At 42.1% G+C, this 24,874-nt stretch overlaps 1 long non-coding RNA gene across 1 annotated transcript; it reads right to left on the minus strand.

The window, feature by feature from the left end:
* Positions 1 to 1,520: 1,520 nt before the first annotated feature.
* On the minus strand, positions 1,521 to 24,224 carry LOC311595420. Its single transcript, XR_014778439.1, has 3 exons — positions 24,110 to 24,224; positions 20,779 to 20,918; positions 1,521 to 1,569 (listed from the first exon to the last, which is right to left on the minus strand). It is a non-coding gene; the product is annotated as an uncharacterized lncRNA (long non-coding RNA).
* Between the last annotated feature and the right edge of the window lie 650 nt (positions 24,225 to 24,874).

The following is a 24,874-nucleotide window of genomic DNA, read 5'->3' on the forward strand; positions in this document are numbered from 1 at the left end:
CAAAGCTCCCCTGGGTTAAAGGCCCTCCTGTCTTTGCGTTGTTCTCCTTTACAGAACGTTGTCCTATAAATAAAGTGCCACAGGCCTGTGTGTCCTCAGGCTTGACGCTAAGGAAGGAGGAGACAGCAGGGCTCCCTTACTGCTTTATTTCTCAGGCTGGAAGTTAGGAGCAAGCTGGTATCTCCAGGAACCGACTCTAGTAAGCCCACCTCCACCCCAGCCCACCTCCACCCCAGCCCACCGCACACCCCAGCCCACCGCCACCCCACCCCAGCCCACCGCACACCCCACCCCAGCCCACCGCCACCCCAGCCCACCGCCACCCCAGCCCACCCCACCCCAGCCCACCCCACCCCAGCCCACCTCCACCCCAGCCCACCGCCACCCCAGCCCACCCCACCCCAGCCCACCCCACCCCAGCCCACCCCACCCCAGCCCACCGCCACCCCAGCCCACCGCCACCCCAGCCCACCCCACCCCAGCCCACCCCACCCCAGCCCACCGCCACCCCAGCCCACCTCCACCCCAGCCCACCGCACACCCCACCCCAGCCCACCGCCACCCCAGCCCACCGCCACCCCAGCCCACCGCACACCCCACCCCAGCCCACCGCCACCCCAGCCCACCGCCACCCCAGCCCACCGCACACCCCACCCCAGCCCACCGCCACCCCAGCCCACCGCACACCCCACCCCAGCCCACCGCACACCCCAGCCCACCTCCACCCCAGCCCACCTCCACCCCACCCCAGCCCACCGCACACCCCACCCCAGCCCACCTCCACCCCAGCCCACCGCACACCCCACCCCAGCCCACCGCCACCCCAGCCCACCGCACACCCCACCCCAGCCCACCGCACACCCCAGCCCACCTCCACCCCAGCCCACCTCCACCCCACCCCAGCCCACCTCCACCCCACCCCAGCCCACCGCACACCCCACCCCAGCCCACCGCCACCCCAGCCCACCGCACACCCCACCCCAGCCCACCGCCACCCCAGCCCACCTCCACCCCAGCCCACCGCACACCCCACCCCAGCCCACCGCCACCCCAGCCCACCGCCACCCCAGCCCACCGCACACCCCACCCCAGCCCACCGCACACCCCACCCCAGCCCACCTCCACCCCAGCCCACCTCCACCCCACCCCAGCCCACCTCCACCCCAGCCCACCGCACACCCCACCCCAGCCCACCTCCACCCCACCCCAGCCCACCGCCACCCCAGCCCACCTCCACCCCACCCCAGCCCACCTCCACCCCAGCCCACCGCACACCGCCACCCCAGCCCACCGCACACCCCAAGGGATGCTTGATCAACTCATTTACACAGGCAGGAAGCAAGGAGAAGAGAAAGACCCAAAAGATACATACCTGGTTGAAAGTTGGTTTGTTTGGCACCAGGATTTATGTAACCCAGAAGTTATCATGGATAATTATATAATATATATTTTACTGAAAAAATTTAAAAATTTATCCTTAGCGATTTCTATGCCACAAGCATAGGCTTTGTTAGATAACTTACTTGTGGCAGATCTCCTTCCATTTAATACAGCATGTCGGTGGGTCTTCTGTAATAAAAAGGAAGGCCCTAGGGCAGCATTGGGATGATAAACAATACTGAAAAACAGGAGTCACGCTGCCTTGTGTTCCACCTTGTGACTGTGACATGATTTATTATTTGTTCCCTGCTAATAGACATTTTTGTTGCTTGTACAAACACACACACACACACACACACACACACACACACACACACACACACTTCTATTATATAGATCACAGCAGGTGAGACTTCATCAACATAGGACATCACTTTTTAACCTTCACAGGCAGATGAATCGCCAGGGGTTTGTAGAGATGCAGATTCTGACTGGGGAGGTGAGGGACCTTATGGAACGTTCCTGTTCTCACAAGTTCCCAGGATGCCATGGCTGCCTCCAGTGCCTATGTAACAGGGCTCTTCTGTTGCAGTAGTCATTACAATGAGGTAAAGACTGAACATAAAATGTAGGAGAGGGAAGAACAGTGTCGCCTCTAACTGCTTCTGGAAGCTTCAGATTCCCTTTAATGAGCTACTGCTTTAGACACACACACACACACACACACACACACACACACACACACACACACACACACTGTCACACGAGGAAAAACTGGAAAACACAGCATAGACAATAATATTTAGTAAGTAACAAGTAAAGGAAACTTTCTTTTTCCACTTCCTGGTAATGGGCAGGTAGCATTCATCATCTCATGGTATTATAAAAGAATCTTTAAAATATTGCTATAAAATTGCCTTTAAAGTTTTTTAATTTATATATTTATTCACTTTACATCCTGGTCAAAGCCCTCCTCCTCTCATTCAAGTCCCCTCTGCTCACACACCCTTCCTCCCATTTTCCCCTCTCCTTCTCCTCAAAGAAGGGGGAAGTTCCCAGTTGATACCAACCCACCCTGGCTCATTAAGTCCCTCCAGGACTAGGTGTATCCTCTCCCACTGAAGCCAGACAAGGCAGCCCAGTTGGGGGAAAGGGATTCTAAGGCAGTCCTCAGAGTCAAAGAAGGCCGCCACGCCAGTTGCTGGGGAGCCCCCATGAAGACCAAGCTGCACATCTGCTGCATATTTGCAGGGGGCCTAGGACCACTCCGTGTATGCTCTTTGGTTGTTGGTTCAGTCTCTCTGGGCTCCCATGGGTTAGTTGACTCTGTAGGTCTCCTTGTGGAATCCTAGACCCCTCTAGCTTCTTCAGTCACTCCCCCAACTCTTCCATAGGACTCCCCGAGCTCTGTCTAATGTTTGGCTGTGGGTCTCTGCATCTGTTTCCATCAGCTGCTGGGTGAAGCCTCTCGGAGGAGTTAGGCTCCTATCTACAAGCATAGCAGAGTAACATTAGTAGTGTCAGGGGTTGGTTCTCTCCCATGGGGACGGGTCTCAAGTAGGACCAGTCTTCGGTTGGCCGTTCCCTCAGTCATCTTTGTCCCTGCACATCTTGTAGGCAGGACAAATGTTGTGTCAAAGGTTTGGTGGGTGTGTTGTGTCCTTATTCCTCCACTGGAAGTCCTGTCTGGTCACAAGATGTGGCCAGTTCAGGCTCCATATCCCCTGCTGCTAGGCGTCTCAGCCAGGGTGACCCCCATAGGCTTCTCAGGTCCTCTCTATCCCGGGTCTCTGGCCAGTCCCAGAAATGCCCCCCATCTTTGATTTTTTTCATTCTCTCACCAGGCCATCTCTCCCCTGCTCTCCCTATCCTAATCCCCACCTCTGCTCCTCTCATCATATCCTCTTCTACCCAGTTCCCTCCCTCCATCCACCTCCACTGGCTACTTTATTTCTCCTTCTGAATGAGATTCAAGCATCCTCCCTTGGGCTCTCCTTCTTACTTAGCTTCTTTGGGTCTGTGGATTATTGAATGGTTATCTTGTACTTTACGGCTAATATCCACTTCCAAGTGAGTACATACCATATATGTCTTTCTGGGTGTGGATTACCTCACTCAGGATGATCTTTTCTAGTTCCACCCGTTTGCCTGAAATTTTCATGGTGTCTTTGTTTTTAATGGCTGAGTAGTATTCCATTGTGTAAACGTACCACAGTTTTCTTGTCCATTCTTTAGTTGAGGGACATCTAGGTTTTTTCCAGATTCTGACTATTACGAATAAGGCTGCTATGAATATAGTCTAGCAAATGTCCTTGTTGTATGGTGGAGCATCTTTTGGGTATATGCCCAGAAGTGGAATAGCTGGGTCTTGAGGCAGAACTATTCTCACTTTTCTAAGGAACAGCCAAATTGATTTCCAGAGCGGTTGAATGGATGAGTGTTCTGCTTTCTTTACATCCTCACCACCATATAGTGTCACTTGAGTTTTTTTTTTATCTTAACCATTTAGATGAGTGTAAGATAGAATCTCAGAATCATTTCTGTTTCCCTACCTCTGCTTCAGACTAACATCTTTCAGATCTCCCTACACACACACACACACACACACACACACACACACACACACACACACACACAATCAGCATTGCCTTGCTAGACATCTCCCTCCGGGTCCACAGACAATGTAGGATTAATTCTCCCAGGCAAAGGCAGAGATGGTGGTACTCCAGGGGGTAGGGGTAGGTATGCATCCACTGCCAAGGTTGGCTCACAAGATTCTGAGAGTTTAAAGTCCTCAGCTTCATCAGGCTCCTCCCACACATCTTCATCTCAGCTTCCCAGATCTCACTCTTTTATAACCAGTGTCTTCACTGTAACTTCTGGAACCTTTCAAGTCTAAGACTTTAAGCTTGTGCTGTAAGTAAGTCAGTCACTGGGTTTGAGTTTGGTAACTTGAGTCCTCTGGTTGCTAGAGAGATTTCCTGCCAAGATTCACTTAGAAATCACTATCTTGTTTACACGTATCTGGACCTGGGAAGCTTTATCTCTGGCTCATTCTTTTTGTTGTTGTTGTTGTTTCTGCTGTTGCTGTTGTTTAATGTATCCAGAGATGAGCATATTCTTGGCTTCTCCACAAAAGATTAAAAGTTTTATTTATAGAGTCACTACATTCCATGCTCCTCACAGGAGGTGAATTAGGAGCTTCAGATGAATTTTTCTTACACAGTTCTTTATCCATTACACACTACGAATTACCAGGACTTTCCATCCTACCAGAAAAGTCCTTAATAATGATAGGTTTCATTGAGTTGGGAGCTAGCTCCAGATAACATCAAGTTCACTAAACAACCATATCTGTTCCTGGCCCCATAATTAGTACTAGCCAAGGTTCTGTGGAGGAAGAAAACTGATCAAATGAAGGAGATTTATTAGATTGGCTTTCATGATACAGGCTGGGTAGTCCAACAACAGTAGTTTATGTGTTGTAGAGGCTGAGAACCAACTGTGTAGTAGCTCCATCCTCAGGGCTGGATCCCACAGTAGTCCCAGTCTCTCGGCGAATGCCTGAAGCATTCCTGATGTCAGTGAAGGACGACAGCAATGGAGACAGTAGCAACACAGTAGATGCACTCACCAGCAAGATGTGAGGGCTGGCAAATCACAGCAATGTTCCTTTTCTCTCAGATCTGTTTATATTGGAGCCAGGATTAGAAATTGATGTTCTTCCTCAATAAGTGTCTTCTTCTCCTCTGCTAATACTTCCATGAATTACTCTCACATATCAGTCCAGGTGCATGTCTCTTCGCTGTTTCTAGATCTAACCTAGTTGGCAACTAAAATTAAAGATCACAGTAGGTGGGGAAAGTATCTAATTTGCATAAGTTAAAGCAGGGGGTAAGTACCTAATTTGCATAAATGAAAGCCCACAAGAAATATGAAAATTTAAAGGAGGCTTCAAAATGATTTCTGAGATGAGGAAAAAAAAAAAAACCAGGCTCACCTTCATGTTCAGTCTAAACAAAGTAAACATTAAGGCCAGTGACTAATTTGAAGATGTGGTTGATGCACTGACTGATGTTACACAGCCTGGAGAATACCACTTGACTTTGAGTCTTTGTGTGGATGTAGCCTGTTGGACAGCTGCCAGTCAAATGGATTGAGCCTGGGTGGAACATACCATTACTGCCTCATTCTCTAGCCAGCAAAGAGGCAGGTGGTGTTGCCAATGACCAGACCTTAGGCAATATAAAAGTCAGTGGTTAGTTACTCCATTGCAAGATTGGTTGGCACTTTATCTGCTAAAACTTAGAAGGCCCAAGAGGAAGATAACATCTTATAGCTTATAAACTGAACATAGGAGCTCAGTGGAACCCTAAGAGATACAATGATCTCTCTCTCTCTCTCTCTCTCACACACACACACACACACACACACACACACACACACACACACACATACACACACACACACACAATTCTTTGAAATGAGAACACTCTCCTGGCTATAAGAGTCAGCCACTGAGGAAAAAAAAAGGAAGATAAATTCCCTGTCCGTCTGTCTCTCTCTCTCTCTCTGTCTCTCTCTCGTGTGTGTGTGTGTGTGTGTGTGTGTGTGTGTGTGTGTGTGTGTGGTGTGTGTGCGCGCGCGTGTGTTCTACAGAGACAGAACATGATTTGTAGGTATCTATAAATCTTAGATAAGGAGAGCAGGTTATACCAGTTGCTTTTCTTTAGACTTTCTGAACAGCGATGCATCACACAATGACATCAGCGTACAGAGTAGAACACCACAAGGCTAGTCAGGAAGTCCTATCACTGTGTATATCACAAAAAGATGAACTTCAGTAGATGGATGGGGTCATGAGCCTTAGTCAGACAATCTCAGATGTTCACATCCCATTTTCTTCTCTAGACTACTCTTGTTTCTACCCTCTCGTTATAGACTGAGCTCACTCTGGCAATATGATCACAGTTGAACAATTATATCATAAAAGAATGATACCCAGCAACCTTTTCAGCTTCACTAGGAGACAGTGAAACTGGAAACTGCCTTCCAATCAAAGACACTACATGCTGAAGTAGCTGCAATAAACTGAAACCATTAGAGCTATTTGCAATCTAAGTGGATGTGTCTTTGTTAAAATTTGATGTTTATTTTTAATATGATTGCCTGCCCTTCTCTATTTGAACAGCTCATTACACCTTAAATATAAACCACATGTGCACCAGAGCATTTGGGTAATTTTCTGGGGCAAAGAATTTGGGCTATGATCCAACACGAAAAATATATTACTTTAATATTTATTTGCATCTGTTTGGTATTGTCATGATCCATACAGGACTGAATCATTTTGCCTTTCTTTTTAGAAAAAAAAAACAAAGTAAAAGGAAGAAAGCTGTGTTCACAGACTACTTGTAGTCGAGTGGATTTGAAAAGCTTCATTAGAGATTCAGGGGCTCTTTGCAGATATTAGCATTGTGAGCATTGGTGAAGAATAATGTGACGATCAAGGAGCTTTGAACAATACTGCGGCTGATTTGGTAAAGCTATGTTTTGGGCTTAAACAATAGGACGTTTGATCAAATCAACCACAGAGGAGGAAATGGTACCGCAAACGAGAAGTTTCTAATTGAGACAGACAATGAACTGTGCATCAGAAACAGCTGCAGGGGAATGGCCCCCACTGCTAAATCCCCACATCAGACCACCACAATTTTGATTCCTAAGATGACCAGGTGCCTTTACATCTGCACGATATATTTAGAAAAGAAGACAAATCAGACAGCATTTTCTATTCATAATTTGCCTTCTTGAGGGTTTTTCTTATTAATTTCATTATCTGTCTAACATGTGCACATAAGGACAGATTGTTCAACAATGAGATTTTTTTTTTTTGTAAACTCAGATATGACATACTTCCTCCCTTTTCCATGCAGAGGGATGTATACATTGTATAATGTCTACATTTGACATTCCTATGGTATGTTAAAAGAAGCTCAGAAACATTTCTATGAATAAAGTGCTTGAACTGAACAAAGAATGCTGACAAAACGAAGACCTCAACATAGTAAGATTAATGTGTCTCTCATGGGATGCCCAGCACAGTATAGTGCTGGAGACCTGCTGCTGCACCCTCCCTAAAGGTGCTAGGTAATATCACCATGACTACGGGCATATGGTACTCAAGAGTGCCAGACCATGGGTGGACAACATGGACAATACAAGCTCACCCTTAAATCTGCACTGACTAGAATCACGCTGAATCACAGGGCATTGGCCAGAGCTGGCCATAGGCTGCCTATAAGAGGGGACAAAGAAATGTAGAGGAGCAATAGAGGATTTGAACATTAGTGCCCCTGTCATAGCTCTTCTTTTTTATTTCTTTTATTGAAAATAGCTTTTTTATTATATAATCTATCTTGATTATGGTTTCTCCTCCCATCTGGATCTGCCCAACCCCTTTCTGTCTCCCATTAGAAAGCAAGTAATTAATCAGATAAGACAATAACACATCAGAATAACACAAAACAGAACAAGAAAAGGCCCAAGAAGCAGATATAGATGTGCAGACCCACTCATTCATATACTCATAAACGCGTCAAAACATTAAATTGGACCGGACCTGTAAACATGCAAAGGACCTGTAGGGTAAAAAGGGAGAAGATAAATTTTACATAAACAAAATTAAAATTAAAAAATAAATTATGTGCTTGCATTGCATTGGTATATATCGCAGTCAGGACACCACTGTAGGTCAAAAGGTTTGGGCCCTTGGGAATATGTACTTTCCTATACCAAAGACACTAGAGTACTTTCCTATACCAAAGACACTAGAATGTAGAGGTGAAAGCTCTATATAAACACCAGCTCAGCTTCTCCATGTTCAGTGAGTTGTGTGGGTGTCATCTTCAGCAAGAGGGTCTTGCTGTCAGTTTGTAGAGAGCAACCTATAGTCTTGATAATAGCTGGGGTTGTTTAGGGCCTCCCATGGGGCTCCTTTGGCCAACAACCCAATTAGAAGTTACCCAATCCCATTGCTGGAAGCTTCATTTGATGACTACATAACCAGTTGGGGCTCTGTCTTTCACATTATTTAGTGATGCCATTTAGATTGCCTTCATATGTGCATATAGTCTAGGAAGCTATAGATGGAATTAGGTTTCCATACTACCCCTCAAATGGCCCTTATTTTAGCTGCCTTTCCTCATATTTCCTCTCATCACCCTCTTCTCTCGCTCTTCCCACTTGATCCTCCCACTCCAGTTCTCCTCCCCACCCCACCCATGATCTATGCAGAGCTATCTATTCTGTTTTCCTTCCCTAATGAGGTCTGTATGTATCTGCCAGTCCGTTACTCCATACCTAACCTCTGTTGCTCTATGGATTGTGACTTGGTTATCAGTTTCTACCCCAACCTTATATCAGAAGCACTCTCTAATTGATAATCACTTGCAAATAAAAATTTAGTTTTTTCCAAGGGAGTCTCATTGGGGAAACAAATCATTCTTACAGGTAGGATGCATGCCCAGCAGTAGACGCCTGACAGGAAATGAATGAAATCATTGGTATCTCTGGAAGTTCTTTGTCTCATAATGTCATTCCAGGGCTTATTCATATATGTGAATGTATACCATATTTCTCTTTTCTGTCTAGGTTACCAAACTTAGGATATTTTTTTCCTACTTTCAACCACTTACTTGCAAATTTCATGTTTTAATGGCTGAGTGATAGTTCATTGTGTAAATATACCACATTTTCTTTACCCATTCTTCTGTTGAGGGACGTCTAGGTTATTTCCAGTTTCTTGGTTTTATTAATAGAGCAGCAATGATTATGATTAAGCAATGTCTCCAAAGTACGATAAAATGGTCTTTGGGTATATGGCCAAGAGCAGAGTAGCTATGTCTTGAGGTTGATCAATTCCCGTCTCTCTGAGGAACCACCACACTGACTGGCATGGTGGCTGCACAAGTTTGCAGTCTCACCAGCAATGGCCAGCTGTTCCCCTGGCTCCACATCTTTGCCAACATGATCTGCCATTTGTTATATGGATCTTAGCCATTCTGTCGGGTGTAAGATGAAATCTCAAAGTAATTCTGATTTGCATATCCCTGATGACTAAGGATTTTAAACATTTTTTAAGTGTTTCTCGTTCATTTATGTTTACGCTTGAGAATTCTGTTTATCTGTACCCCATTGTTAAACTTAGGCTATTTGTTTTCTTGATATCTGGCTTTTGAGTTCTTTATATACTTTAAATACTTGCCTTCTATCTGATGAGTAATTGGTAAAAATAGTTTCTGTAGGCTGCTGCTTTGTTCAAAGAATTGTATCCTTTGAGGGTGTAGAAGCTTTTCAGTTTCATGAGGACCCATTTATTAACTGATGATCTTAGAGCTTGAGCTGCTGGTGTTCTGTTTAGACATTGTCTCCTGTCCCAATGAGTTCAAGACTATTCCCCACTTTCTTTTCTACTGGGTTCAGTGTATCTGGTTTTAGGTTGAGGCTCTGATCTACTTGGAGTGAAGTTTTCTGCAGGGTGATAAGTAAGGCTCTATTATTATTCTCCTACATCAGGTTGACAAGCACCTTTTGTTGGAGATGCTGTCATTTTTCCTGTGTGTATTTCTGGCTTCTTTATCAAAAATCAGGAGTCTGTGGGAGTATGAATTTGAGTCTGGGTTATTTACTTGATTCCATTGATCATTGGTTTTTTGGTTTGGTTTTTGTTGTTGTTGCTGTTGTTGTTATTGTTGTTTGTTTGTTTGGTGTAAATACCATGTTTTTTTTTTAATTACTATCGCTCTGTAGTACAATTTAAGGTTGGTGATGGTGATACTTCCAGCACTTCTATCGTTATCCAGGATTGTTCTTAGCTCTCCTGGGTTTCCTGAGTATTCATATCAAGCTGAAAATTGTCCTTTCAAGTGCTGTAAAGAACTGTGTTGGAATGTTGATAGGGATTTCACTTGATCTGTACATTGTATTGGGTAAGATGGTCATTTTCCCTATATCAACCTTTCTGATCCATGAACATGGGAGATCCTTCTATCTTCTGATACCTTCTTCAGTTTCCTTCTTCAGTGTCTTAAAGTTTTATTATACAAGTCTTTCACTTCCTCATCTAGAGTTATCCTGGGATGTTTGACATTTTTTGAAGCTATTGTAAAGGATGTTGTTTCCCTGATCCTTTTCTCAGGATGTTTGTTGTTTGCATCCAGGTGAGCTACTGACTTTTGTGAGTTAATTTTGTATCCATCCACTTCATTGAAAGTGTTTATCATCGGTAGCAGTTTCCCAGTGAAATTGGTAGAGTCACTTATGTATACTATCATATCAGATAAAGAAGCTTTGACTTTTTCCATTCTGATTTGTATCCCTTAATCTCCTTCAGTTGTCTTACTGCTGTTGCTAAGAAGACAAGTACTGTATTGAATAGGTTTGAAGAAAGTTATCCACTTTCCTGCTGATTTTAGCGAAACTGCTTTGTGCTTCTCTCTATTTGAGTTGATGTTGACTGTGGGATTGCTGTAAACTGCCTTTCTTATGTTGAGGGGTGTTTTTTTTTTATCCCTAATCTCTCCAGGAATTTTGTCATGAAGGGGTGTTGCATTTTGTCAAAGGCCGTTTCTGCATCTAGTGAGATAATTGCGTGATTTTTGTTTTTCAGTTTGTTTACATTGTGGATTACATTTATCAGTTTATGTGTGTTGATTCATCCCTGCAACTCTTGGATGACACCTACTTGATAATAGAGGATGATCTTTTTTATGTGTTCTTGCAATTAGTTTGTAAGTATTTTATTGAGTATTTTTTATCAATGTTCATAAGGAAATTTGGTCTGTAAGTCTCTTTTTTTGTTGAGTGCTTATGTAGTTTGGTTATCAAGGTAAGCATAGCTTTATAAAAGTAGGTGGATAATGTTTCTTCTGTTTCTATTTTATAGACTAGTTTGTGGTGTATTGGCATTAGCTTATGTTTTTTTAAATTAATTTATTCTTGTTACATCTCAATGGTTATCCCATCCCTTGTATCCTCCCATTCCTCCCTCCCTCCCATTTTCCCCTTACTCCCCTCCCCTATGACTGTGCCTGAGGGGGGACTTCCTCCCCCTTTATATGCTCATAGGGAGCATTAGCTTATCTTGGAAAGTCTGGTAGAATTCTGTGCTAAAACCATAAGGCCCTAGGTTTTTATTGGTTGGGAGACTTTTAAAAATGCTTCTATTTCACTGGGGTTTTAGATGTGTTGAAATTGCTTATCTGATCTTGATTTACCGTTGCTAAGTGGTATGTATTGGGAAAATTATTTTTTTCTTTTACATTTTTTAAGTTGATGGAGTACAGGTTTTTAAAATATGTCAATATGATTCTCTGAATTTACTTGATATCCGTTGTAATGCTTCCTTTTCACTTTTAATTCTGTTAATTTCCATATTCTCTATTCACTTTTTTGTTAACTTGGATAATGGATTGTGTCAATCTTGTTGATTTTCGCAAAGAACCAACTCTTTGTTTCATTAATTCTTTGTAATTTCTTTTTGTTATTGTTGTTTTGGGGTTTTGTTTTTCTATTTTATTTATTTCACTTTCAGTTTGTTTATTTCTTGCTGTCTATTCTGCTTGGCTGTGATTTCTTCTTTTTTTTTTCTAGAGGTTTCCAGTATGCCATTAAGTTACTAGGATAAGAGCTTTCCAGTTTGTTGTTGCTGCTCCTGGTGGTAGTGGTAGGATTTTTTTTTCTTCCTTTCTTCTTTATTCCTTCCTTCCTTTTTTCTCTGTCTTTTTATTCTCTCTCTCTCTCTCTCTCTCTCTCTCTCTCTCTCTCTCTCTCTCTCTCTCTCTCTCTCTCTCTCTCTCTCTCTCTCTCTCTCTCTCTCTCTCTCTCTCTCTCTCTCTCTCTCTCTCTCCTCTCTCTATGTAGGCACTTACTACTATGAACACACCTCTTCAAACAGCCTTCATTGTGTCCCATAAGTCTGGGTATGTTGTGTATTCATTTTCATTCAATTCTGGAAAGTCTCTGATTTCTTTCTTAAGTTCTGTCTGATTTTTCTTTCAGTTGTTTAGTTTCCATGAGTTTGTAAGCCTTCTGTTGTGTTTGTTGTTGTTACTTTCCAACTTCAATCCATGGTAGTCAGGTAGGGCATAGGGTGTTGTTTTAATTCTCTTCAGTCTGTTAAGTCTTGCTTTGTGTCTGAATATGTGGTCAATTTTATAGGAACTTCCATGAGGTGCTGAGAAGAAGGTATGTTCTTTTGTGTTTGGGTGAAATGTTCTGCAGATATCAGTTATGTCCATTTGGTTTATAATGTGTTAGCTCCAACATTTCTCTGTTTAATTTTTGTCTAGACGAGCTAATTATTGGCAGGAGTGAGGTATTAAACTGTCCCGCTATGAGTGTGTGAGGGTCAATATGTGATTTTAAACTGTAATAGTATTTCTTTTCTGAACTTAGATGCCCTTGTGTTGAGTGCACAGATGTTAAGAACTGCACTGTCTTCTTGGTGGATTTTCCTTGGATGAGTATGATGTGTCCTTCTCCATCTCTTCTGAGTAGGTTTGGTTTGAACTCTCTTTTATCAGATATTAAAATCGCTACACAAACTTGATTCTCTCCATTTGCTAGGGAATACTATTTTTTCATCCCTTTTACCTTGGAGTAATGTCTATTCTTGGTGTTAAGATACATTTCTTGGATACAGCAGAAGAATGGATCTCCTTTTCTTTTCTTTTTTTTTTAAGATTTATTTATTTATTATTATGTATACAGAGCTCTGCCTACATGTACACCTGCTGGCCAGAGGAGGGCATCAGATCTCATTATAGATGGTTGTGAGCCACCATGTGGTTGCTGGGAATTGAACTCATGACCTCTGGAAGAGCAGTCAGTGCTCTTAACCGCTGAGCCATCTCTCCAGCCCCTCCTTTTCTTATCCATTCTGTTAGTCTGTGTCTTTTTGTTGAGGAATTGAGATCATTGATGTTGAGAGATATCAATCAGCACATTTGTTGATTCCTGTTCTCTTGTTATTGTGCTGTGGATTTTTTCCCATCTTTTTATTTGCTGGTCTGGGGTTATTTATCCCTTGTGTTTTGGGGAGTGTGGTTAGATTGGAGTTCTTTAGGTTGGAGTTCTCCTTCCAGTGCTTTCTGTAGGATTGGACTGGTAGACAGATAGTGCTTAAATTTAGTTTTACCATGGAAAATCTTGATTATTCCATCTGTTGTGGTTGAAAGTTTTGCTGGGTATAGTAGCCTGGGCTGGCACTTGTGGTCTATAGAACATCTGTCCAGGCCCTTCTGGCTTTTAGAAGCTCTGTAGAGAGATAAGGCATTATTCTAATAGTCCTGCCTTTCTATGTTACCTAGTCTATTTTAATATTCTTTCTTTATTCTGCATGTTTAGCATTTAAATTATCATGTGCCTAGGGGAATTTCTTTTCTGGTCCAATTTCTTTGGTGTTCTGTATGATTCTTGTATTTGTATAGGCATCTCCTTCTTTAGATTAGGACATTTTTTTTCTCTGACTTTGTTGAAAATATTTTCAGGATCTTTGACCTGTATTTCTTCTCCTTCCTCTTTCCTATTATTCTTAGATTTGATCTTTTCATGGTGTCCAATATTACCTGAATATTTTATGTTGGGAGTTTTTTAGATTTTTACATTTCCTTTGACTGAGCTATCAATTTCTTTTATCATTTCTTTCAATGCCTGAAATTCTTTCTTCTATCTCATGTAGTCTATTGGTAAGCATTGCCTCTGAGGTTCCTGTTTGAGCTCCTAAATTTTGCATTTTCAGATTTTCCTCAGATTTGTTTTCTTTCTTTCTTTCTTTCTTTCTTTCTTTTTTGTTTTTGTTTGGTTTTTTATTGTTGTTTGTTTGTTGGTTGGTTGGTTGGTTTTTGGTTTTTAGAGACAGAGTTTCTCTGTATAACAGCCCTGTATGTCCTGTACTCACTCTGTAGACTAGGCTGGCCTTAAACTCAAAGATCCACCTGCCTCTGCCTCCTGAGTGCTGGGATTAGAGGTGTGTACCACCGTGGCCGGCTCCAGTTTGATTTCCTTTATTGATTCTATTTCCATTTTCAGGTCTTAAGTTGTTTCATTCATTTCCTTCCACTTTTTGTATGTGTTTTCATAGATTTCTTTAAAGAATGTATTCATTTCCTCTTTGAGGACCTCTGTCACACCCACAAAGGCTATACTAATATCTTTATCTGGTGCTTCAGCCATGTTGCAGTTCTCAGGACACAGTGGTGGAAGGGGTGCTGGGCTCTGATGAAGATTTTGTCTTGGCTGGTATTGATTATGTTTTTACATTGGCATCTAGGCATCTGGGTTTGGGATGATTACAGTCATCAGTGTTGCTATCAGATCTTGTCTTTGTTGGGTAGCTATTTTGTTCCCTAGCTTCTGTTTCCTTCCTGGTTCTTAGGAAAGTGTGGTAGTTTTGTGTTGCCTGGTAAGGAATTATCCTAGGCTCCTGGTAGGTGTGGCCACTGGATTTTCGGGGAAGAATGTGTTTCTGGGTATTGAGATCTGACACTTAGGAATGGGAGTGGGCTAGGAAAAGAAGTGCTGAGGGGGTCCACAGGAGGGAAGAAAGCAGGATGTTCCACCAGGATCTCATTACAGCTACAGAGCTGGGGTGGAGGCTGAAGGATTGGCTATGGAGGAGAGGAGGGAGCATAAAGATGTGAAGCTAGCCAGCCTGTTTCGCTGCCTCCTGGCTTCTCTGGCACGCTTGGCTGGCTGGTTCCTAGGGAACACCTGCTGGAGGTGGGGGCTGAAATAAAGTGATGAATAGGAAGAAGGGAATTTGGAGGGTAAGTTCTGGGTGATCCCACCGAAGTTTGGCACAGATGGGAAGGGGAGGCCACAGGGGTCTGCTACAGAGCTGGGGAAGAGACAGGGGGGATAGGAATTAAAGGAAAGGAGGAAGAGGTGAAGATCTACAGTTAGCCTGGTTGCTTTCTGGGCTGGAGCGGCCTCCACTTATCATCTATATATTTCAATCGTCAGAAGTCCAGATCAATAGTCTCCTGCAGCAGAATGCACTGTGTTGGGAGTCAATGTAACCTCTTTACCCACTATCAAATATTATATATCTAATGAATCCAATGTCAATTTTCTATGGACTGATTATGACTAATAAGGAGCTGCAGAGTGAAGCTATATGTCACTAACAGAAATTATCTTTATGGGGGGAAGCAGGAGGGAGGGAGGAATGGGAGGATACAAAGGATTGACTAACAATTGAGATGTAATATGAATAAATTAATAAAATATTTTAAAAGAAATTACCTTTCTAATATATTCTGTTGGATTTTGTAGATTTTTTTTTTATTTCCAAAAAGTGTTTCTTAGTGTGTATCTAATACTCCTCTTTGCACAGAGTCAAAGTGTTTGAATGAGATGGTCCCACGGGCTTATATATTTGAACACATAATCCCTAGTTGGCTGAACTATTTTGGGAAAAATTAAGAAGTGTGACCTTGAAGGAAGAGGTATGCCATCAGAGTTGGAATTGTGGCTTCAAAAGCCCATCCAGACCCAGTCTCCCCCTGCCCTCTCTCTCTCTGCATCAGGTTTGTAGAACAGATGCAAGCCCTCAGCTGCTGCTCCAGCACCACATCTACCTGCTGTTGCCATGCTCTTTCCATTACAGTCATGGACCCCCCACTCTGAAACTGAGAGCAAGCACTCAATCAATCAATTCTTTTATAAGTTGTCTTACTCATGATGCATTTTCACAGCAATAAAAAAAAATAACTAAGACACAGAAAACCATAAACTTGGTGAAAGTATTAGCAGTTCCCCTGAATAGCATCTATAGCAAGTTTTATGAGACATTTCCATCATGTGTTAAAAACAAACCATTGATATCTATCTATTCTAACTTTGAAAAAAAATGAATTGAAACTCATTCTCCTTCAAAGAGATGCAAGCAAGTTTTAATCTAGCATTCATCAGTGAGCCTGTGAACATGGAACAAACAAATCCCGGAGGCAAATGACATATATATATATATATACACTGATATCAATGGAGGCCTCCACTCAGTGGTGTCTCTACGACTTCTGCTGTGGGATATCAGATAAAGAGAGGCAACTTCGTAAAGCGTGCCTGTCATGAGACATGGGAAGGAGTCTAGGGTAACTGGAGAAATTAACTTATGCTTAGAGGCATTCCTCAGCAAGAAACAAGTGGAAACTCATATTGACAAGCAGCTTATGCTAGCCCAAAGGATGGAGGATGGGAAGAGGATGTCAGCCAGAAGGACAGGTACACATCCGGACCAAAGGGTGGATGGACACACTCTGATTCACCAGTGGGAGTTGAGCTTAGAGTAAAGGCTTTGACTGTAAGTCATTGTCTAGGCAAATGGTTACTTGGTTTAAGGGGAAGCATTTTCTTGCCTTCAAAAATGTCTTAGTGCCATAGAAAAATGTAAACTATGTTGGAATTTTTATAACCTCTAAATCTTATGGCAGGCACCACTAACAGTTTTCTCTTTCAACACCTGTTAGCAAATCATAACATTTTAGTTAAACTGGCAAATGGAAGTCTAAGCGTGAACTCAATGTAAAATCATTTTGATAATTATTTTTCCATCCTGTAGATATTAATAGCTGTTTAGCATTCTAATGTGACTTAAACACTTTTTATCATGTCTTCATGCACTATACTGAAGTAAGTTGTATCCATTTCTAACTTTGCCATGGGGAAGGGGCCTTTCTGAAAACAAGGTCAATGGCTTGTTCTCTGAATCAGCTCCATCCCAGATGAGTACATTCAGTCCTCAATAAATTCTTTACCAGACTCACTAACACAGAGTTTAATGCTGAACCTGCATTTATTCCATTAGGTTCAGAATCTCTTGGTGACAGATAGCTTGCAAATCCCCATCTTTGGAAGAAAAAGAAATACTTTAAATAAAAGATTAGTCAGAAATAAACTGCCAGCTTTTTTAAAATTGGAATTGTTCCTCAAGAATTTCTCAGGTCAGAGGTGACTGAATACCATCTAGCCTGATTAGCACTATCATTGAGTATTATTTAAAAATTTTATAGTTCAGGGCATGGTTTTCTGAAGGCATCCCAGAAAGAATAACAATGACTAACAAAGATATTTGGCCCCCTTCTTTGTCATAAAGTCACAAAAGTGGTCAAAAGGCTCTCCAAAGAAAATAGGTCACTTTTCCCAATAGGACTTTCAAAATTCAGAAATCTAAACTCAACCAAAATTAGGACAAAGCAAGGGATAGCCATGTCACATGCTTAGGAGTGACAGATGGGAACAGACAAGTTCTGAGACTCTCCAGTGATTCAGGTCACAGATGACGGTCACATGGCCCTCCTGGACCACAGCGATGGTCACTGGAACACATGGTGCTAAATGGGTGATGACTTGTATATGAGAGTTACAGTGATTTGAATGTTCATTCCCTCTCTAAAAGCCACGTGGAGGTGCAACTGTTGACATGATAATATTGGAAAGTGGGGCCTTTAAGGGGTGATTAGATCATGAGGGTTCCACTCACAGGTTATGATCTCTTTACAATGGCTCTCTTTCATCGTCCTTCTGCCTTCCACCATGAGATAAAACAGCACAAAGCCCTCACTAGACGCTGGCTGCTTGGCCTTGGACTCCTCAACCACTCTCTTTCTATTCATTTTATATCACTTAGTCTCAGACATTCTGTTAGAGCAGCAGCAGATGACCCATTTGCCTGCAAATTTCATGATTTCCTTGTTTTTAATAGCTGAGTAGTATTCCATAGTGTAAATGTACTACAGTTTTTTTTTGTTTGTTTGTTTTTGTTTTTTATCCATTCTTCAACTGAGGGACATCTACATTGTTTCCAGATTCTGGCTATTACAAGTAAGGCTGCTATGAACATGGTTGAGCATATGTCCTTGTTGTGTGGTGGAACATCTTTTTATTTATTTTAAATGATTACTTATTTATTTATTTATTATATATGAATACTTATTTTCACACTGCAAATAATTTAAATAGTCTCCTAGAACTGACAGCCACCATAGCTGGCAAAATACATGTGAGCAGTTCCCATCAGTGAGTAAGCTTGCAGAGTATCATACTACTCTGGGCTCTGTACATTTAGAATATGTGCAGGAACATCCATGCCCCAACCAACTGACCATACATCTTAGCAAATGACATCTCTCCTCCTCCAGGCTCCTCCCAGCCCATCACTTGCTCACTTGCAAACGTCTTAAGGAAATTCCTTTTTATAACATTTATGTAAGCTTAAATACATGTAATGTACTATTATGTAACTCAATAATTATAAATACTAATAGTTCATTATGACAGAGTCCCCACAAACTCTTCCAGACTCTATCCTCCCCCACCTCTGCTTCCCAAAGAGAAACCACCATCTTGAAATGATGTTTATCATTTCAAGTCAGGCTTTTAACGTTTTCTATATATAAACAAAGAGAAAATTCTTCAAGTGAGTCTAAGACCATAGCATGCCCCCTCGGATGGCTGGAGTCTTAACTGGTAGAGAGAGTTTATAACATTGTAAAACATCAGTGTTTTTACAAACCAGATGATATCTGGGAAGTGTTCACAAGTAGTGGAGCAAGCCAGAGATCATAAAGTCTATCATGGGAGAAAAGCTCAAGCTTAGAATTATTTAAACCTAGCGGAGCAATGGAAGGGCATAGCTTCAAGAAAGAAATGCCATGGCAGACCTCATAGCTTCAAGAAAGGAGTGCCATGGCTGTCTTCACAAGCTAAATAAATCTCAAGAACAAAGAAAATTACCCAATAACTAGACAGAGTCCCGGTCCAGAGGCAGAGCTATTAAATGGCTAGATCTTTCTTGGGATGTTCAGATTTTCTAATTAGGACTTTCATTCCTCCCATCCCCTCACCCTTCCCTGGGTGGATTTGGTTTTAGTTACCTCAAATGCCCAGACCCTTCTCATCTTCAACTCCAATAAACCATTTATGCATCAGGCTGGTTCTCCAGAAAGTGATGCTTAGAATCAGATATGTGTACAAGTAACATCCAAGGCAGAGGCTCCCAGGAGACACAAATAGGGCTGGGGAGCAGGACTGAGAGGCAAATAGGATGAACCCATAGAGAAATTGCAGAGAGTAAGCTACTCCTCAGAATTGTCCCTATCCTACTGGAGGTTGAGAATTGGGTTTTCAAAGCTGCACACTAAAGATAATAGTCTGTAGGTCACCAGGCAAGTAGGACCCAAACCATCAGACAGGTCCTTTCTCTATAGCTTTGCAGAAGCAAAGCATATCCTGTAGGGTCAGCTTTGTGTCTTTAGGACTGATGGTACGTTGTTGAAGTCAGAGGGACCCCACAGGCATGATAGTAGTCTGAGAACGTTGGAGCCGTGCCCGCAGTGTATGTGTGACACAGGCAGATCAAGCTATTGAGCTAAAGGGGGGTTCAGAATTTCAGATAGCAGGCATGTTGACTTGAAAGGTCCTCTACCATCTGCACTTTTCCAAAGACTTCCACACTAGCTTATGAAAATCGACTGAAATTAGCCATTCAATAAGCCCTGCTGTGAATCAAAACCACAGTGGGCCAGGAAACTTAGACAAAAGCCATTCTGCCTTCTGCAACTGCCAGGGATTTCATTCACACTCATGAAGCCAATACTAGACCAACCATATCCTGAAATAACCTCAGTGATAGTCCTGCAGTATGCGTTGAGACTATCTCGCAGTGGCACACGGTATATTAGTTTCATCATCCCCTTTCATCCATGGGCAGCTAGGATCTGGCTTACTTCAGTACTGTCCATATGTTAACCATAAATTCAGCCTTCCCTTGGTCTGGAGCTGGATGGCCTAGTAAAATCCAAAAATGTCTTTGTAGAGGACAGACCCTGACATGAAGCCAAATGCACCTGGATGCTCTCTCAGATATGCAAATGCACCAGGGATGGTTTCTCAGATATGCAAATGCACAGGTAAAATGAGGTCTTCATCTAAGAGTCCTGCTTAGGGATGTTTGAGCTGTCAGCTTTGGTGAATTGTGAAATAGGGTCAGGCATCAATTAAGTACCAATCAAACTATTTGGGGGCTTGTCTGTTCAGACTCACAAGCTGACTCACCACCAAAGAGGCATTCTCAATACACATCAGCAAATTGGCACACTGACTGGAAGTCATCTTACGGAAATGGGAAAACATCCACCCCTAAGAGATATTTTGTCACGGGCCCAATAAACTACATCATGGTATCTCAGAGGGGAGAGAAAACGCCTCTGGAGGACTGAGGCAAATGGACTTCTTAGTCATAACTCTGTCTGCAGTCAGTCCCGTACACTCTCCGCATAGTTAAAACACCGTGTCCTGAACTGAACTGGGAAAAGGCTAGAAGCAAGTGCTTACCCATAGTATAAATAATATCACAGCTGGGCGCAGAGGGCTGAACAACAGGCTGGCTCAAGCAATTCTGCCCTGCTCTCTATTCTACATCCACAGAGGTAATTTTAGTCTTCATTATTCCTGACGATGAGTCTTTGTGATATCTGCAAAACACACAGAAAACTGAACACCAGACGCCTAGGCCCATGGTATCACGATCAAACCAATGCGATTGTACCTTGTTCATGACATTAAAAGGAAGCATTAGCTTGAATACAATTTTTCTTTCATCTTATTTCAAAAATCCTTCCAATCATAATATTATGAAACTCTTTCCTCCAGTTCCTTGTGGACTTTTGCCAGCTTCTCATCTCAACTTTTGTTGCTAAATCCATCTGCAATTTGTTTCTTTATATTAAAAGGGAATCTCGCTTTATTTTTTTTTCCTATGTGGGTTATAAAATTATTTTCAATTGGCCAAGCCTTCCTCCACTGATTTTTGTAAACATGTGTTTATTGATTTAATATTGATTTAATGTATGGGGAGAGCACACATACCATGATGTACATAGTGAGGCCAGTGGATAGTGTGTAGGAGCTGGTTTTCTCCTTCTACCATGTAGGACCAGGAATTAAACTCAGATTGGCAGCCTTGTCAGCAAGTGCCACCACCCTCAGTGCCATCACTCATTCACACACACACACACACACACACACACACACACACACACATACACACACACACACACACACACACATACACACACACACACAGAGAGAGAGAGGGGGGGGGGAGAGGGAGAGAGACAGACAGACAGACAGAGACAGAGACAGAGAGAAACACAGACACACACATACCACATCAATTTTTTTTTTATGCCACCTATGTCATATGCTGTCTCCCCGAGTTAAATCTGTCATTAGGCCCTGTTCCTCTGTTCCTGATGGGTCTAATTTTGTCGTCAGTATTCTAGCCTATATGTCCAGACTTTATGCTGTATTTATGGCTGTTTGGGTTTTTTGTTTCTTTTCTTTTCTCTCCTTTTCTCTTCTTTTCCTTTTTCATTTCTTTTCTTGAGACAGAGTTTGGCTGGGCCCTCTGCTTTTCAGTGGAAAAACATTTCCCTGGGGTGTTCGTAAGGATCTGTTGTATATTTGGTTGGGGTATTATTGTTATTTTAAATTAAAGAAGAGAGACGCCCCATCCTTGCAGGGCCAATGCTACAGCTAAAGAAGATGCTTCACGTTGCCTAACAGGAATTTTCAGACTTATAATGCTCCTCATCCCCTGCTCAGATTCTCACCGACATTGCTATTTCCACATTGTTAAAGGCCCTCCCTTTGATTACCTTCCACTGGCTTGTTCACACACGGAATACGATTCGTTTCCATATTCTTATCTCATACCTAACAATTTTTTAAAACTCTTCTACTGGTTTGTAAACTGCTGATTGCCCACACAAACAAAACACTGTATGTGAATAATAAAATCTTTCCGGGAGAACTCCACACGGGGTGGTTTGATTATATTCATGGCCCCAGCTCCTCTCTTATCAAGCCATCATCGCCACCTCCTCTCTCTTTTTGTCTAGGTTGAGCTTCTGAGGGCTTGTGCATGCTATCACGATGGCTCCGTGTTTGTATGTGTAGTGTCTTAGCCGATTCAGTCAATATACATTAGAAAAATGTATATAAATACTATTTTCTTAGTTCTAATAGGATAATACTAAAAGCTTGTACCATATTTGTTTTTCAGTTTATTAATTTCTAACCTAATGCTTGGCTTATTCAGATTCTTCCTTTTTTTTTTTTCCTTAGGATTATATAATTAATATTCATTCTTCCCTTTTCTCTAAATTGACATTTTAATGCTCGACAGGTAACTCTCTCTCTAACTATCACTTTAGTTACTTTTGGTCAATGCACTTATTATCCAAATAGTTTCTTATGAGTGTTCGCAATTATAGGAATGGACAGATATTTGCCCTTCCCTTCCTGGCACTGAAACGATATATTCGTAATAGTCTTAGTATTTTACCTAATTTTTCTAAGTACTTGTGCTAAAAGTTCTCAAGTGTTCTCTTTTCCTGCCTTCGTTTCCTGAATTTGCTATGTTGCTAGAGTAGATAAGTAATGCAAATTGTTTGCTTATCATAGTTTCACTGTGTAGCCCAGGCTAGCCTCAAACTCACAGCAATCATGCTACGTCTGCCCTCAGATCTGTGGGTGGGCATAGTTTTGTAATACTCCTCTGCACTATCCTTTGTATATTCCTTTCTGCTATATTCAAAAAAATTTGTTCCTTTAGGTATTTTAAGCATCCCACAGCCTTGGCCTCTAGTGAAGAGGATGCAACTGAGAACTGAGAAGTTCATCAAGCCATTTACAGAACAGAGAGTCGTCCCTACAAAAACCTGGTGGGAAAACAATTTTGATTTCCCAATAAGAGCAATGACACTGCAGGCAGTGTATTTTGATATAGGTCATGTTGGGGGCCATCTCCTGTTCTGCCCAACCTAATTAGTCCATGTCTGTAGTTTTCCATAAAAGGATACTCTTAGGAGGCCTCTGCTGAGTTTCTCCTTTCATGTGTGCTAATTACTATACCTACTATCACATAATCAACCTCTCGGGTTGTAAGGAAAAACAAGGGTGTGAGTGGTTAATTGCAAAAGCAAGGAGCCCATTGCTTGTGCAATCAGGAGGCCTCCAACATTAAATGTGGTGCCCTGTTGCAGCATAAATAGAAGTGGAAAGAGTTTTCTTTTAAAGACTGATTCCACAAATTCACTTGGAATTGTCTCAAACTCATCAAGGCTTTGCAACTCTTGTTTGTATGTTTGTTTGTTTTTGTTTGTTTCGTTTTGTTTTTCCAAGACAGAGTTTCTCTGTGTAGCCTTGGCGGTCCTGGACTCACTCTGTAGACTAGGCTGGCCTCAAACTCACAGAGATCTGCCTGCCTCTGCCTCCCAGAGTGCCAGGATTATAGGTGTGTGCTACTGTGCCTGGCTTTAAGGGCACAAACAAGAAGTGCACAAGAAAGGCCCGTCACTGGCCCACCTAATGAACTCATCTGCCCAGTTGGAAAACTGTGTCTATTGCTTCCTCCAATCCAGAAGCTGAAAATGGAAATGAACCATTAACAAAGTTTGCACCCTGTTTTAATATTTTAATGCTATAACACAATCCAATTACATCTCTTGGGCATAAGAGCTGTTTTCAGTGTTACTTGCTGAATTTATCACACCAGATCTTAGGTAGAAAATAGTAGTTAGCTATAAATAGAGCTAATAGTATTCTTCCCGGGATAGATCCAATGAGGCTCAACTCTCCACAATGATTTGACAGTATTTACCTGAGTGATGAAGCTCAGTCTCCTCTGCCCCACATGTATAGCACTGCTGGACAGCGGACGTCCTCCAGATGGACACTGAAGTACCTGTGTCAGTCATTCCAAAGGTGAACTGACAGAGAGAGGGGGAGGAGCTGGTTTATTTCTTAAATTTATTTGATTTCATTAAATTTATTTAGAACAACCAAATCAGCTTTAGCCTCCTCTGAAAGAACCTTTATAGGATAGTTATAAAAATAACTTTAAAAACAACATTTAATGTTTCCAAAACAAGTACGAGTAGGCAGGATTTATGATCAGCATATTAACATATAAGCCTAGGGTCCCTTGAATAATTTTGAGAGAGGGTTAACACCATGGCATCTCAGTTCCTCCTTCTGAAAAATGGGGGGTTAAGCAACAGCTCAATTCCACCTGAAAGGGTAATGGTTTTAGGCTTTCTACAAGAGGGAAGCATACAGGAGTTCTTATGTATGAAGATAACTTAACACTGAAACTAATCCGGAATTTTATGAAACCACACTTCAGTTGAGTCCACTATAGCATGCTTACCAATGAACATTTAGCCTCTGGCTTGCCTTCACTCTGAGGTTTGAAGGAGAGATAAACTTGTTTTTTTATGATCCCAAATGTGGGATCGGAATGGTCTAGTGAGAGAACAGGTGATGTTAATTCACTAGAAGACCAACCACCTCCTGTGGGAGCTTAATTGTTGCCAGCTGAAAAGATCTCGTTGAACAGACTCTGGGAGGAGATATATAAATGAGC

The sequence above is a fragment of the Acomys minous genome (genome assembly GCF_964271855.1).
Source record: "Acomys minous genome assembly, chromosome: 4".
Taxonomy (NCBI): Eukaryota; Metazoa; Chordata; class Mammalia; order Rodentia; family Muridae; genus Acomys; species Acomys minous.